This window comes from Cervus canadensis, chromosome X, assembly GCF_019320065.1.
Source record: "Cervus canadensis isolate Bull #8, Minnesota chromosome X, ASM1932006v1, whole genome shotgun sequence".
Classification (NCBI taxonomy): Eukaryota; Metazoa; Chordata; class Mammalia; order Artiodactyla; family Cervidae; genus Cervus; species Cervus canadensis.
Window position 1 is genome coordinate 54,266,044 of NC_057419.1, and position 16,174 is coordinate 54,282,217.

The window sequence follows — 16,174 nt, forward strand, 5'->3', positions numbered from 1 at the left end:
AAAGAGGGAGCAAATAGAAGCAAGAGCTTAAGACTCAAGGCAAAATGGTCTGCCTAAAGGTGATTTCTCCAATGAGACCAATTTCATTGTTCTGTGAGGATGGTACTGGGAAGAATATAAGAAGCTCTTGCAAGTAAATGCATTTGATATGCCTGCAGTCATGCTTGCTGAAAGGTCAGTCTTGACCCATTGGATCTTCAGTACTGTACCAACCTTTCCAGGCTCAGCCTGATCACCTCTCTCATAGGGTGAAATCACATGCTCTTCAGTTCCTTACTGTTTGACATGAGCCAAAGTGCAAAGTAGAAGATCCTGCATTGCTTAATATTATCGTACTCTGCCATGACAACGTCTAAAAAATTCATCAACAAGTACTAGCCCCTAAGTAATGGGGGAGAATGGCTCAACTGTACAATATTATTGAGTTCCAAATAGAAAAAAAAAACTCAGCCATACAATTTTGCTTAAAAATTAGCCTACCTTTTCAACAGCATTTGAGGTAATCTATCATTTTCGCCTAATTCAAAATTCTCCCAGCGGTGGGGATGGGCATTTGTTGATAACATTGAAGACTAAGTACATACAGTTGGGATAATTAATAGACAAACAGAAAAGCTTGGAAAGAAAGGCTGAGGAGTGTGATATTTGGGGGGAATAAGGGCTTTGAAAACTTCCACATACTCCTGGAAATCTAGAAGGCCATGTATGCCCAAGGTTGGGCACATTCTCAGAAAAACCTGAAAAAGCACTAAGTTCCTCCATCTCTAGCTGATATGAGGCTCTATGCAAGGGAAGGCTAAGCCAGAGTTGTAAACTTTCTGGTTCAGTTCAGTTCGGTTGCTCAGTCGTGTCTGACTCTGTGACCCGATGGACTGCAGCACGCCAGGCTTCCCTGTTCATCATCAGCTCCCGGAGTTCACTCAAACTCATGTCCAGTGAGTCAGTGATGCCATTCAACCATCTCATCCTCTGTCGTCCCCTTCTCCTCCTGCCTTCAATCTTTCCCAGCATCGGGGTCTTTTCCAATGAGGCAGTTCTTTGCATCAGGTGGCCAAAGTATTAGAGTTTCAGTTTCAGCATTAGTCCTTCCAATGAACAGTCAGGATTGATTTCCTCTAGGTTTGACTGGTTTGATCTCCTTGCAGTCCAAGGGACTCTCAAGAGTCTTCTCCAACACAACAGTTCAAAAACATCAATTCTTCAGCGTTCAGCTTTTTTTATGGTCCAACTCTCACATCCATACACGACTACTGGAAACACCATAGCTTTGACTAGACAGACCTTGTTGGCAAAGTTATATCTTTGCTTTTTAATATGCTGTCTAGATTGGTCATAGCTTTTCTTCCAAGGAGCAAGCATCTTTTCATTTCATGGCTGCAGTCACCATCTGCAGTGATTTTGGAGCACAAGAAAATAAAGTCTCTCACTGTTTCCCCATCTATTTGCCATGAAGTGATGGGACTGGATGCCATGACCTTAGAAGTCTGAATGTTGAGTTTCAAGCCAGCATTTTCACTCTCCTCTTTCACTTTCATCAAGTGGCTCTTTAGTTCTTCTTTGCTTGCTGCCATAAAGGTGGTATCATCTGCATATCTAAGGTTATTGATATTTCTCCCAGCAATCTTGATTCTAGCTTGTGCTTCTTCCAGCCCAGCGTTTCTCATGATGTACTCTGCATATAAGTTAAATAAGCAGGGTGACAATATACAGCCTTGACATACTCCCTTCCTGATTTGGAACCAGTCTGTTGTTCCATGTCTGGTTCTAACTGTTGCTTTTTGACCTGCATACAGATTTCTTAGGAGGCAGGTCAGGAGGTCTGGTATTCCCATCTCTTGAAGAATTATCCACAGTTTCTTGTGATCCATATAGTCAAAGGATTTTGCATACTCAATAAAGCAGAAATAGATGTTTTTCTGGAACTCTCCTGCTTTTTCAATGATCCAATGGATGTTGGCAATTTGATCTCTGGTTTCTCTGCCTTTTCTAAATCCAGCTTGAACATGTGGAAGTTCACAGTTCATGTACTGTTAAAGCCTGGCTTGGAGAATTTTGAGCATTACTTTGCAAGCATGTGAGATGAGTGCAGTTGTGTGGTAGTTTGAACATTCGTTGGGATTGGAATGAAAACTGACCTTTTCCAGTCCTGTGGCCACTGCTGAGTTTTCCAAATTTGCTGGAATATTGAGTGTAGCACTGTAACACAGCATCTCTTTTTAGGATTTGAAAGAGCTCAATTGGAATTCCATCACCTCCACTAGCTTTGGTTGTAATGATGCTTCCTAAGGCCCACTTGACTTTGCCTTCTAGGATGTCTGGCTCTAGTGATCACACCATCGTGGTTACCTGTGTCATTAAGATCTTTTTTATATAATTCTTCTGTGTATTCTTGCCCCTCTTCTTAATACCTTCTGCTTCAATTAGGTCCATACCATTTCTGTCCTTTATTGTGACCATCTTTGCATGAAATGTTCCCTCGGTATCTCTAATTTTCTTGAAGAGATCTCCAGTCTTTCCCATTCAATTGTTTTCCTCTATTTCTTTGCATTGATCACTGAGGAAGGCTTTCTTATCTCTCCTTGCTATCCTTTGGAACACTGCACTCAAATGGGTATATCTTTCCTTTTCTCCTTCGCCTTTAGCTTCTCTTCTCAGCTATTTGTAAGGCCTCCTCAGACAACCATTTTGCCTTTCTGCATTTCTTTTTCTTGGGGATGGTCTTGATCACTGCCTCCTGTACAATATCACAAAACTCCATTCATAATTCTTCAGGCACTCTATCAGATCTAATCCCTTGTCTGTTTGTCACTTCCACTGTATAATTGTCAGGGATTTGATTTAGGTCATACCTGAATGGTCTATAGGTTTTCCCTACTTTCTTCAATTTAAGTCTGAATTTGGCAATAAGGAGTTCATGATCTGACCCACAGTCAGCTCCGGGTCTTGCTGACTGTAGAGAGCTTCTCCATCTTTGGCTGTGAAGAATATAATCAATCTGATTTCAGTATGGACCATCTGGTGATATCCATGTGTACAGTCTTCTCTTGTGTTGTTGGAAGAGGGTGCTTGCTATGACCAGTGTGTTCTCTTGGCAAAACTGTTAAGTCTTTGCCCTGCTTCATTTTGTACTCTTTTTTTTTTTTCCTTTTGATGAGAACTCTTTTTTTTTTAAATTTTTTATTTTGTTTATTTATTTATTTTTTTATTAGTTGGAGGCTAATTACTTCACATTTTGTACTCTTAAGACCAAATTTGCCTGTTACTCTAGGGATCTCCTGACTTCCTACTTTTGCATTCCAGTCCCCTATAATGAAAACGACATCTTTTTTGGGTGTTAGTTCTAGAAGGTCTTGTAGATCTTCATAGAACCGTTCGACTGCAGCTTCTTCAGCATTACTGGTTGGGGTATAAACTTGGATTACTGTGATATTGAATGGTTTGCCTTGGAAGCGAGCAGAGATCATTCTGTCATTTTTGAGACTGCATCCAAGTGCTGCATTTTGTACTCTTTTGTTGACTATGTGGGCTACTCCATTTCTTCTAAGGAATTCTTGCCCACAGCGACTCTCAACTTTCTGGTTAAGTATTGAAGATAGTGAGCATTGACATCAAAGATACCAATATGTACACAGAACTCACCAGCAAAGACACAGAGAATTTGGTTCCAGGAATAAGGCAAATCACTAGCTGACCACTACGCTAACAGAGACTTCAATGACCACATAAAACAAAGAATTCAGAAACCAGTTCAGAAAAGTCTAAATAAAAAACAACAAATCTTAACAACAAACCCTAGGAAAGGGTGAGAGTCTGATTTCCAGAGTTGCCATGTTGTAATATTCAAAATGTCCACTGTAGCAACGTAAGGAGTGGCCTTAGCAAGGTAGTGCAATAAGATGGCTTTCACTGTGCTCCATCCCTTGCCCCCACAATAACTTGGCACCCATTCATAGAGAAAAGTACCTTTATGGAAGCTGTGGAATCCAACCCTACATGCAAAGGGGCCTGGGAGAAGTCTCACCCGCCAGTTTGTTGGATAACAGGACCCAAGCTGTGGATCCTGCAGTGGTCTGTGAATCGGTTGCAGCCACTCTCAGCAGGTGTTTGAGAACCCCAGGAAAATACTATCTTAAACAATCACCCATGAATGATAAAAGTTAATGGACAAAAGTTTCTTAAAAAATATAATAAAAATTTTTAATTCTAAAATAAGTTGTTAATGAATACACAGTATAAAAAGAGGCAAACTGTGACATCAAATCATAAAATCAAAGGGGATTAAAAGCCTTAAGTTTTTCATTTGCAATCAAAGTTAAGTTGCTATTATATCTATGTTTTATGTAAGATTCATGGTAACCACAAAGCAAAACTTAGGTTAGATAAAAGAGGAATAGAAGGGAATTGAAGTACATGAAAACCATTATTCACAAAGAAAGACAGCAAAAGAAGAAAGGAGCAAGGGAAACACAAAACAATCAAAAAAGAATTAATAAGATGGCATAACTAAGTCCCTACCTATTATTATTAATAATTACTCCAAATGTAGATGAATTCATTTTCCCAATCAAAAGGCATAAAGTAGCTGGATGGAAAAAAAAAAAAAAAACAAGACCTAACTACATGCTACCTACAAGAGACTCACTTCAGCTTTAAAGACACACATGAGTTCAAAGTGCAGGGAAAGAAAAAGTCATTTTACAGAAGTGGAAACCAAAAGAGCAAGGATAGCTACCCATATCCGACAAACTAGGCTTTGACTCAAAACCTGTAATGGGAGACAACTAAGGTCACTATAAAATGATAAAGGGGTCAATTCAAAGAGGATATAACAACTGTAAATTATATGGACATAACACTGGAACATATTAAATGTATAAGTAAATGCTAATAGATAAGAGGGCTTCCTAGGTGGCTCAGCGGGTAAAGAATCCACCTGTTACGCAGGAGATGCAGCTTTGATCCCTGGGTTGGGAAGGTCCCTTGTATCAGTTAGAACCCACTCCAATATTCTTGTAAAATCCCACAGGCAGAGGAGCCTGGCAGGCTATAGTCCATAGGGTCACAAAGAGTTGGGCATGACTAAATTGACTGAGCACACATACAGTAGATATGAAGGGAGATATGAGATGGTTAGACAGCATCACTGATTCAATGGACATGAATCTGAGCAAACTCCAGGAGATGGTGAAGGACAGGGTAGCCTGGCATGGTGTAGCCCATGGGTTGTAAAGAGTCAGACATGACTTAGTGACTGAACAACAAATGAAGGGAGAAAGAGAGAATATAATAATAGGAGGAGATGTCAGCATCTCACTTTCAACAACGGATAGACTGTACTGAGAGAAAAATCAAGAAGGAAACATTGGATTTGAACTATACTTTAGACCAATGGCCCTTGTAGGCATATGTATAACATTTATTCAACAGCAGAATACACTCTTCTCAAACCCACATGGAACATTCTCCTAGAGAGATTATATGATAGGTCACAAAACAAGTCTTAGCAAATTTAAGACTGAAATCATACCAAATATTTTTCTGGACCCTAATAGTATGAAATTGGAAATCAGTTACAGAAAGAAAACTGGAAAGATTCACAAAAATCTGGAAATTAAGCAATACACTCCTGAACAACCAAAGGGTCAAAGGAAGAAATCAAAAGGGAAATTAAAAATACCTTGAGGCAAATAGAAACACAAAATATCACAATGAATAGGATGCACCAAAAGTACTTCAAGAGGGAAGTTTATAGGAAATAAATGCCTACATTAAAAAATTAGAAATATCTCAAACAACCTAATTTTATACCTCAACTTGAAAAAGAATGAACTAAGTCCAGAGTTAGTAGAAGAAAGGAACAAAAATCAGAGCAGAAATAAATGAAATAGAGACTAGAAAAACCACAGAAAAGATTAATGAAAGTAAGAACTTTTAAAAAACTACTCAACAAAATAGTTTCAAAACTTTAGCTAGACTGAAAAAAAAAGGCTTAAGACCCAAATAAATAAAATCAGAAACAAAAGAAGAGACATTACAACTGATACCACAGATACAAAGGATCACTAAGAGACTACTAGGAACAAAATGCCAACAAATTGGATAACCTAGAAGAATTGGATAAATTCTTAGAAATATATAACCAAAACAGAATCATGGAGAACAGAAAGTATGAAGAGACCAATAATGAATAAACAGATTGAGTCAGTAATCAAAAAGACCCCCAAGAGAAAATTCCAGGACCAAATGGTTTCCCTGGTGAAACATTTAAAGAATAACCAATCTTTCTCAAATTTTTACCAAATGATTGAAGGAGGAACACTTTTCAACTGGTAATTGGAAAATCACCATTGTTTGGCCAAAGTTACCCTCATACCAAAGCCAGATAAGGACAATACACGAACAGAAAACTAGAGGCCAATACCCCTGATGTACAAACTTGCAAAAGTCCTCAGTAAACTACCAGGAACTCAAATTTAACAGCACATTAAAAGGAACATAGATCACAATTTAAGTGAGATTTATCCCTGGGGTGCAAAGATGTTTCAACACATGCAAATCAATAAATGTGATATCACATTAAGAAAATGAAAGACAAAAATCACATGAGCTAATCACATTAGCTCAGAAGTTGTAGAAAAAAGTAATGACAAAGTTCAATATTCTTTCATAATAAAAACCCAAAAACGGGGTATAGTGAGAACATACCTAAACACGATAAAGGGCACATATGACAAGCCCACAGTTAACAGCATACTCAATGATGAAAGGCTGAAACCTTTCCTTCTAAGATCAGGAACAAGACAAGATGTTCATTCTAACCACTCACAATAGTGGAACACAGCACTGGAAATTCAGCACAATACTGGAAATTCTAGCCAGAGCAATTCAGCAAGAAAAAAAAAAAAAGACATACAATTCAGAAAGAAAGAAGTCAAGTCCTGTTTTCACTTGCAAATGATACACAGAAAATCCCCAAGGAGCCACCCAAAAACTTAGAATAAATTCAGTAAAGTTGCAGGATACAAAATTAACATACAGATATCAGTTATATTTCCATACACTATCTGAAAAAGAAGTAGAACAATCCCATTTACAATACCATAAAAAAAGTAAAATACTTAGAAATAAATTTTACCAAGGAGGTAAAATCTGTACACTGAAAACTACAAAACACTGATGAAAGGAATTAAAGAAGAGACAAATATCCAATGTTCACGGACTGGAAAAATTAGTATTGTCAAAATGTCCATAGTACAGAGAGTAATCTATAAATTTTAATTACTTTCAAAAATCCAATGACAGTTTCCCTAGAAACAGGAAAAACAATCCTCAAATTTATATGGAATACAGAAGACCCCAAATAACTAAAGCAATCCTGAGACAGAACAAAGCTACAGATATTGTACTTCCTGATTTCAAATACCATTACAAAGCTATAGTAATCAACAGTATGGTATTAGCATAAAAAACACACATAGCCCAACGGAACATAATCAAGAACAGAGAAATAAATCCTCACACACACAGTCAAATAATATTTCAAAGGGAGCCAATAATCAATGGGGAAAGTACAGTCTCCTCAATAAATGGTGCTGAGAAAACTAACATACAGGGGAAAAAAATGAAGTTGGACCCCTATCTTATACCACTAAAAAAATTAACCTGAAATGAATGAAAGACTTTAATATAAGACCTGAAACCATAAAGCTCCTAAAAGTAAACATGAGTAAAAGCACACTGACACTGGTTTTGGTGACAATTTTTTGGACATGATACCAAAAGCAACAAAGGCAAAAATAAAGGAGACTGAATCAAACTAAAACATTTTAGCATAGCAAAAGAAACAATCAAAATGGACAGATAATCTGCACAACAGGAGAAAATATTTGCAAACCATTATATCTGAAAAGAAATTATTATCCAAAATATAAAGAACTCATACAGCTGAGTAACAGTAACAAAAACCAACCATCTGATCGTAAAATGGGCAGAGGTGCCTCTGTCTTCACATGTCTGTGTTTCCTTCTCTTTTGTCTCTTATAAGGATGCTTGTTATTGGATTTAAGCTCACTCAGATAATCCAGGATGATCTTAAGATTCTTAATTACATCTGCAAAGACTCTTCTTTCATAGTCAGAGGTTCTGGGGTTTAGGGCATGGGCATATCCTTTTGGGGACTACCATTCAATCCCCTACACTCCCCCACTTCCTTCCCTGAACTCAGATCCTGGGTCTTGACAAAGACTCTCTTTGACCCAAATTTGCTCAGGCTCCTGTGAGCAATTTTCTCAGCGAGTCCTCAAATTTGGGCTTTTCTGGGTCCTTCCCTGTAGAATCTAGTTTCAGCAAGAAACCAGTTAAGTCAGGGGAACCAGAATCTCCCCTACCCCTGATACTTCCTCTTATTAACTCCACCCACTGTGCCCACCCCAATCCTGCTCCTTGGCTGCAAATGCCCATCCTGCATTCAGAATTAAGCCCACTTCTATACTGCAGTCTCTTTTCCTCTATTGTAATAGTTGTTTTAAAAAATAAAATTTATCTTCATCTCTTTAAAAAATAAATAAATAAAATGGACACAGGAATTAAACAGACATCTTTTCAAAGACAATACACAAATGGCCAGTAGTTACATGAAATGGTGCTAAATATCACTAGTCATCAGGGAGATGCTAATCATAACCACAGTGATATATCACCTCACACCTGAGAGACTGGCTATTTTCAAGAAGACAAGAGATAACAAGTACTGGCAAGTATTTGGAGAAAAGAGGATGCTTGTGCACTGTTGGTGGGAATAAAAATTGGTATAGCCTCTATCTATCTATCTATCTATCTAGCAGTCCATGTGGTCACAAAGACTGGACACGACTCAAGTCACTGAACAACAACAACAAATAGCCTCTATAGAAAACAGTATAGCAGTTCCTCAAAAAATTAAAAACAGAACTATTATGATTCAGCAATTCCAGTTCTGGCTATCTATCCAAAGGAAAGGAAATCAGGAAAAAGAGATATCTTCACTCCAATTTTTATTGCAAAATTGTTCACAGTAGCTAAGGTATGGAAACTATATACGTACCCATCTATGGATGAATGGATAAATATGTGGCATATATGTGTGTAAAAAAAATATGTGTGTGTAAAATACATGTAAACACACACACACACACACACACACACACAATGAGAACACCTCATTTCTCAGCCATGAGAAACCAGGAAATCTCACCTTTTGAGACAAACATGGATGGACCTTGAGGGCATTCTAATAAGTGAAGTAAATCAGAGACAGACAACTACTGTATAGTATCACTTATACATGGAATCTACAAAAGCTGACCACAAAGAAAGAGCTTAGAATGGTGGTTGCTAGGGACTGGGGGAAAAGGGGAGATGTTGGTCAAATTGCACCAACTTCCAATTATATAATGAAAAACATCAGGGGATCTAACTTATAGCATAGTGATTATAGGTAACAATACTGTACTATATACTTTAAAGTTGCTAAAAGAATAAATCTTAAATGTTCTCACTAAAAAAAAGGAAATGGCAATTATGTGAGGTGATGGAGATGTTAATTAATCCTACTGTGGTGATCACTTTTCAATATACAAGTGTAACAAATCATCATGTTGTATGCCTTAAAGTCACACAATGCTTTATTTCAATCACTGGGTTAGCCAAAAAGTTCATTTGGGTTTATATATCCCTACAAAACTGGAAAAAAATTAGTTGAATTAATTCCTGAAGTTCAGTCACTGGATTTAGGCAAAGACTTTAAATAGTCTATTTTGAATATGCTTAAAGAGCTAAACCAAATCTTATACAAAGAACTAAAGGAAACCATGAGAATGATGTCTCATCAAATAAAGACTGCCAATTAGAAGTTATTTTAAAAAAAGGAAGTAAATAGAAATTCTGTAGCTAAAGCACAGTAACAGAAATAAAATTTCACTAAGTGGTTCAACAGCAGATTTAAGCACGGAGAATGAATAAATGAATTTAAAAAACATATAATGTTAGATGGTAATATGTGCTACAGAGAAAAATGAAGCAAAGTGTAATAGGGAATATGGAAAGTGTTCTGATTTTAAAATAGGATGGTAGGAAGATGTCACTGAGATGGTGGTTTTTGAGACTTAAAAGATGAGGGAGCAAGTCATAGAGACAACTGGGGACATAGCTGCACGGAGGTCTTGGAGCAAGAGTGTGCCTGGCACCATCTAGGAAAGCAAGGGTGCCAGGTATCTGAAATGGATTGAGTATTGGGGAAAGACATGTGAGAGGTGGTCATGTTTGATTTTGTACACATTACAATTAATATCCAGTAGAGATGTTTAGAAGGCAGTAAATATACAAGTTTGAGGTTCAAAGAAATCACATAATTTTGGGAGTCAATGGCCCTTAAAACCATGAAACTGGGCAAGATCACATAGGCAGAATATAAATGGATAAGAGACAGAATCTGGGGTGAAGCACTAAGCCACTCCAACACTTGGAGGCAGCAAAAGAGAAGGCACCAGTCAAGGGCACCAATGGAGGACCAGGAGGGTGGCTTGGAAACTAAGACTATTGTCCAATCTTTAAAAATCTTAACACTGTGGGAAAATACTCACCATAGGTTACATGATGGGAAAAGCAGCATATGAAACACAATGTTATTTTATCTACATGGTGAGAGCTGAGGATTACTGTTATTTTCATTAAAATTTTCTTTTGTGTTCTTAATTTTCAACACTGAACATGTATTATTAGTTTGATGCAAATGTAATCGCGGTTTTCACATTGCTAAAATCTGCTGTTTGATGTCAGAATACATTCTAAAATAAATGTCGTTATGTTATACACCATTTTAATGTGCTTTTCTCACTTTATATTTTTTTGCTAATGATTATTTTCTTGCTGTTTATTTTATATTTATTTTGGACTATGGAAATGATTTTAGACAAAAAGCATATTTGAGTGATTTTCTTATTTGAGTTCAAAATGGGTTGTAAAGCAGCAGAAACAACTCAACATTGACAATGCATTTGGCCCAGGAACTGCTAGGGAACGTACAGTGTAGCGGTGGTTCAAGAAGTTCTGCAAAGAGGATGAGAGTGTTGAAGATGAGGATCGCAGTAGACAGCCATTGGAAGTTGACAACAACCGATTGAGAGCAATCACTGAAATTGATCCTCTTACAACTACAAGAGAAGCTGCCAAAGAAAACATTAACCATTTGACGGTCACTTAGCATTTGAAGCAAACTGGAAAGGTGACAAAACTCCCTAAGTGGGTGCCTCATGAGCTGACCAAAAATTTAAAAAAAAAAACACATTGTTTTGAAGTGTCTTCTCTTATTCTATGCAACAACAACAAACCATTTCTCAGATTGTAACAAGTGACAAAAACTACAGTTTAAAAAACAACTGGTTGAATTGAGAAGAAGCTCCAAACCCCATCCTAAAGCCAAACTTACAGCAAAAAAGGTCATGGTCACTGTCTGGTGGTCCACTACAGCATTCTGAATCCCACTGAAACCATTACATCTGAGCATTACATCATGCTCAGCAAATCAACGAGATGCACCCAAAACTGCAAAGTCTGTAGCCTGCACTGGTCAACAGAAAGGGTCCAATTCTTCTCCACGACAATGCCCAACTGCATGTCACACAACCAAAAGTTGAACGAATTGGGCTAGAAAATTTTGCCTCATCCACCATATTCACCTGGCTTTCTTCAGCATCTTGACAACTTTCTGCAGTGAAAACGCTTCCACAACCAGCAGGATGCAGAAAATGCTTTCCAAGAGTTCTTTGAATCCTGAAGCATGAATGTTTATGCTACAGGAATAAACAACCTTATTTCTTGTTGGCAAAAATATGTTGATTGTAATGGTTCCCATTTTGATAAACAAAGATGTGTTTGAGACTAGTTATAATGATTTAAAATTCACGGTCTCAAACCACAATTACTTTTGCGCCAATCTTTTTGTAAAAATTCTGACAAATTTATTTGAAAATAAATATTGGAAGGTGAAAAAAAATCAATGAGCCTGAAGATAGGTCAATTTAGATTATCCAGTCTGAGGAGCAGACAGAGAAAAGTAAATGTAGGTTAAGAGTTCTGTGGGACTTCATCAAGTATACCAACATATACAAAATGGGAGTCCAAGGAGAAGAGAGAAAGGCAAAGAGATTACTTAAAGAAATAATAGCCAAAACATCTCAAATTTGACAAGAGACATGAATCTACAAACCCAAGAAGCTCAATGAATTTCAATAGGATAAAAATACAGATTCACAAATAGACATAATCAAAATTTCAAAGACCAAGACAGAATAATCTTGAAGGCAGCAAGCAAGATGTGATTTGTTATATACAAGGGATCCTCACAGCTGATTTCTCATCAGAAACCATAGGTGCCAGAATGAAGTGGGAAAACACATTCCAAGTACTGAAAGAAAGTAACTGCTAATTAGAATTCTATAACTTGCACAATTATCCTTCATAAATGTAGGAGAAATTTTTCTCAGATAAAAGCTGACAGTTTGTTGCTAGTAGACCTGCCTATAAGAAATGCTAAGAGAGCAGATATCAAAGGATATGCCATAGTAACCTGACTCCATATGAAGAAATTAAGAACACCAGTAAATTAATTACACAGGTAAGTATAAAATGCATAATTATTTTTGGTTTGTAATTCCTTTTTGTTCTGTGTTTTATAACTATAAAATAGTTGATAGACACACAATATATAAAGGTGTAATTTGTAACAACAACATAAAGTGAGAGGAAAGTGCTATATAGGAGGAAACTTTTTGTCTACTCTTAAAACTAAGTTGGTACTAACGCATATATATGGAATTTAGAAAGATGGTAACGATAACCCTATATGCAAAACCAGAAAAAGAGACACAGATGTACAGGACAGACTTTTGGACTCTGTGGAAGAAGGCGAGGGTGGGATGTTTCGAGAGAACAGCATCAAAACATGTATATTATCTAGGGTGAAACAGATCACCAGCCCAGGCTGGATGCATGAGACAAGTGCTCCGGCCTGGTGCACTGGGAAGACCCAGAGGAATTGGGTGGAGAGGGAGGTGGGAGGGGTGATCGGGATGGGGAATACATATAAATCCATGGCTGATTCATGTCAATGTATGACAAAAACCACTACAATAATGTAAAGTAATTAGCCTCCAACTAATAAAAATAAATGGAAAAAAAACTAAGTTGGTATTAAGTTGAACAGTTCATTAATGAAGATGTTAGTTGTAATACACAGGGAACACATAAATAACTAGACAAAAGATAAAACAAAGAAATATAAGACTTGAACATTAAATCAACTAGACCTAACAGATATATATATATATATGTGTGTGTGTGTGTGTATATATATATATATATATATGGAACAATCTACCTAACAAACAGCAGAATATACATTCTTCTAAAGTACAAATAATTAACAGTCTCTCACATAAGACCACAGGTTAAGCCACAATACAAACTAAGAAATTTTAAAAAAATAAATAAAATCGTACAAAGTATCATATCCAGCGACAATGGAAAGAAATTAGAAATATGTAGCAGAAGGAAATCTGGAAAATTCACAAACACATGGAAACTAAACAATACACTCTTAACAAACAATGGGTAAAAGAAGAAATCAAAAAATTTAGAATATTAATTAGAATATTCCTTGAGATGAATGAAAATGAAAACATTTCATATCAAAACTCATGGACTATACCTTATGTGATAAAACAGTATACAGAGGGAAATTTACAGTTGTTCATTGCCACTATTTATTGGTAAGAAGGAAAAATTTCAAATCAGTACCCTAACAGTCCAGCAAACTAAACCCAAAGCAAACAGAAAGAAGGAAATAGTAAAACTGGAGTAGAGATAAATGAAACAAAATAGAAAAACAGAATCAATTAAAGCAAATTTGGACTTTGTTCTTGCTCTCTCATGCTTATTCTTCATTTTTCCAACATTTGCTCACTTCATGTCTCTGTGTGTCATTTGGTAATTATTGCAATATTTCAAACTTTTTCATCATTACATTTGTTATGATGATCTGTGATCAGTGATAGTTGCTATTACAACTGTCATTGTTTTGGGGTGCCATGAATCACACCCCTAACAAGATGGCAAATTTAATGGAAAAAAAAATGTGTGTTCTGATTGGCATCTCTCTCCCTCTCCTCAGGCTTCTCTATTCCATGAGACACAACAATATTGTAATTAGGCCAATTAGAAAACCTACAATGGCCTCTAAGTATTCAAGTAAAAGGAACAGTTCCAAGTCTCACTTTATATCAAAAGCTAGAAATGGTTAAGCTTAGTAATTCTTACATGTTACATCTATATCTGCAAACTTCCCACTATTATTACTACACAAGTTTAACTTCTTTTAGCTTTATAAAAAAAGACTAACAATAGGAAAAGTACTTCCTCATTCCATTTTCAATATTTTCTTCATTATTCCCCAGACTTCCATTGAAGAAATAAGGAATTTGCTGAAAACTGTGAGGATAAGGGATATATAGACACCTGATGGTACTTAGGGGTGACAGGTAAGTCAAACCAATGATCTGAATTTGCAAGACAGAATAAGCTTGAAAGGCTATACATCTTCACAATTATTTTCCTTCTGTTTCTTCTGTTGTCACAACTACCTGTTTTAGAATACTTCTACTAATACTGTCACCCACAAATTTTTCTATCTTTTGTGATCTAATAAGACTCAAGCACCAACAACAAGAAAGTTGTAGTAAGCTGGGATCCTTAAAAGACCATGTCAAGCCAAACCTGATTCATTAAAGTCTGCGATGTTGTGACATATCTGAGATGTTACCATTATCAAATACAAAGAAACATTTCTCACAAAATTATGTAAAGTTAATATGGGAAGACACTGGATGCTAGTATATTAAGTAAATAAAGCAGGATATAAAGTTACATACATGCATTCAGATATGTAAAGAAATATGCCTGAAGACTAAGAAAATGTACCAAAATGATGAGCAGATACATATATCATTATAAATTTTCTTCTGTATATTTCCAAAATGTTAAAATACTGAGCATATATTTGCCACCAAGATAAATCTATGGAATGTTTAAGATTCCAGGGTACATATTAGTTAGTACTACTCAGAATAACTAGTTCTTTGTCCTTTTAATTATGCATATATATCACTTTCTCAACTACCACGTGAGGTTTTAAAAAAAAGAACACGTTTTACACTAGATCCAGCACAGGATTAGTCATATACTTCTTGAATGTTATCAAGTGGAAGATGTGGATTCAAGGAGCTGGGTTTCAGGCTGACACCCATGTTTGGGATAAAAACCATAATCAACACTAGAAAGAGCAGATATCACATCTCACACTTCATCAGAGGCTAAAAGTTCATAGGCTTTTCCTAAAGTAATGTAACTTCTGAATCTCACTGTCCTCACCTACCAGAGTCACCATGTGATCCTGGCAATTAAGAACACATAGCATATTTGATACTACCTCACTAAATGGGATTTGCTAGAGAATGGGGAAAAAACAGACATCAGGGGAAAAGGTCTTGATGCCTTTGGAATGCAACTATAAGAATCTGGTTAAGATTCTGTAACTTTACCCAATAGGATAGACTATACCAATGTTTTGGACCAGTAGCCTCACCTGAAAACTTGTTAGCAATGCACATTACCAGGCCCTAACCTATGCTTTAATAAATCAATTCTTTCTCATGCATGGCCAAGTCTGAGAATCAGTGTCCCAGACCCTCCCAAAAACCAAACCAACTGGCTTTTAACAGATTCAAGACTTCTTGGAGTACCTCTGCTACATTTTTAGTTCAGTAATATCTGTGCATATTAACAACTGGCTCACATCACTGAGTTAACTGAGTCACTAAAAAACTTCAATGAGAAATGGTTAAAAAAATCTCATCTTTGCAAATCCAAGAAAATATGCTCAAATTTTAAGGGAGGCTACATCTAGATGAATAACTGGTGATTATTCTTTTTATAGTTTCCTCTACATCCTAGAATTTTTGTGTTATATTTATAATCATGCAGAAATGATTTTTAAGTAACCACACACCTAAAATTAACCTGAAAACTCGAGTTTTATGACTTGTGAGGTAACTTTATATTCTGCTTTTATTAATAAAAAGTT

General features: G+C 36.4%; 1 protein-coding gene across 14 annotated transcripts in view; it reads right to left on the bottom strand.

Annotated features, from left to right (window-relative positions):
- HUWE1 (HECT, UBA and WWE domain containing E3 ubiquitin protein ligase 1) overlaps positions 1-16,174 on the bottom strand; it is a 153,274-nt gene that overhangs the window by 89,881 nt on the left and 47,219 nt on the right. The gene's annotated exons all lie outside the window — the stretch shown is intronic.